The sequence below is a fragment of the Rhagoletis pomonella genome, unplaced genomic scaffold, assembly GCF_013731165.1.
Source record: "Rhagoletis pomonella isolate Grant_MI unplaced genomic scaffold, Rhpom_1.0 Rhpom_scaffold_00002, whole genome shotgun sequence".
NCBI lineage: Eukaryota > Metazoa > Arthropoda > Insecta > Diptera > Tephritidae > Rhagoletis > Rhagoletis pomonella.
In genome coordinates, this window is record NW_023458556.1 from 83,682,515 (window position 1) to 83,684,132 (window position 1,618).

The window sequence follows — 1,618 nt, forward strand, 5'->3', positions numbered from 1 at the left end:
AATCATTTAAATACTTCTTTCAATAACAGACCGAATTTGCCTCCAAAGCCGCCGGTTCCTATGGAGGTGGACAATTCACTACATTCAAGACAAGTTAATTACCAAAATAGACCTAGTGCTAATCAGAACAATCCACCACAGAAACGTCCGCTCTCCACACAGCCAATATACCCTCCAAATAAAGTGCAAAAAAACTTGTATACCGACATGGGATCAACAAATTCAAGTGATTATCAAGTAGAGTCAGACCCGAACGGAATTTATGGCGACACTTCTTACTATAGTAATTATAATACAGGGAAACAAGCGAATCCACTTTTCGCAGGAAATGTTAATTATATAAACAGTGAACAAGACCATGCTGAACCTGATACTATCCATTTTTTAGATTAGCTCCGTCTTCGCTGCCTTATTACCTTTTAACAAAAAGCGGAGACACAATAGATTTTTTAATTGATACTGGATCTAATAAAAATTATATCCAGTAAACTAGGATTAGGAACCCTTTACGGTAAAATCAGTACCAACCCTAAAGTCATTCCACGGTATAGTAGGTAATGACACCCTGAAGCAATTAAAAGCAATCATCCATACGGATAAAAATTTAATGACGATTTGTCAAAATGTAACTATCCCGCTAAAGCAACGGATATCACACGAAGTTAATAATGCCGGAATCAATATTCCACACCTTTCTCCGAAACAACAAAATAAATAAACAACATTATTAGCAAATGCCCAAACCTCTTTGCCGATCCTGACGAAAAACTCACATACACTACTCTTGTAAAAGGTGAGATCCGGACATCCACCGAAACCCCTGTCTACTCTAAACCATACCCATATCCAATGGCTCTAATAGAGGAGATCGAACGCCAGGTCATAGAACTTTTCGCTAATTGAATAATAAGAAGATCGAAATCTCCCTATAACTCCCCAGTCTGGATCGTTAACAAAAAAGTGGATGCTTCTGGTGAAAGGAAGTATCGAATGGTTATCGACTACCGCAAGCTTAATTCCGTTACAATTCACGATAAGTACCCTATATCCGAGATTAACGAGGTTCTTGCAAATCTCGGAAATAATAAATTATTTACTGTTATTGACCTAAGGAGTGGTTTTCACCAGATACCACTTCGCGAATCCGACATAGAAAAGACAGCATTTTCCGTAAACAACGGAAAATATGAATTTCTCCGTTTGCCTTTCGGGCTTAAGAATGCTCCCTCCACATTTCAAAAGGCACTAGATGACATTCTTCGTCAACACATCGGAACTAGATGCTATGTTTACATCGACGATGTAATAATATTCGGCAAGAATGAAGAGGATCACCTAAAAAATATCGAATTGGTATTCAAATCTTTGGAAGAGGCTAACATGAATATCCAGCTGGATAAATGCGAATTTTTAAAAGAGGAAGTCGGAATCCTGTGGTACAATATTACTCCTGAAGGTATAAAAACCAACCCCAAGAAAGTAGAGGACGTAGCGCAATTTCCAGTGCCAAAAAATTTGAAGGAATTAAGATCATTTTTAGGTATGTCATCATACTACTGTCACAGACAGGGACGAGTTAGTTGTTGAACGACCGCTCAGGCGAGCACACGTATTCTTC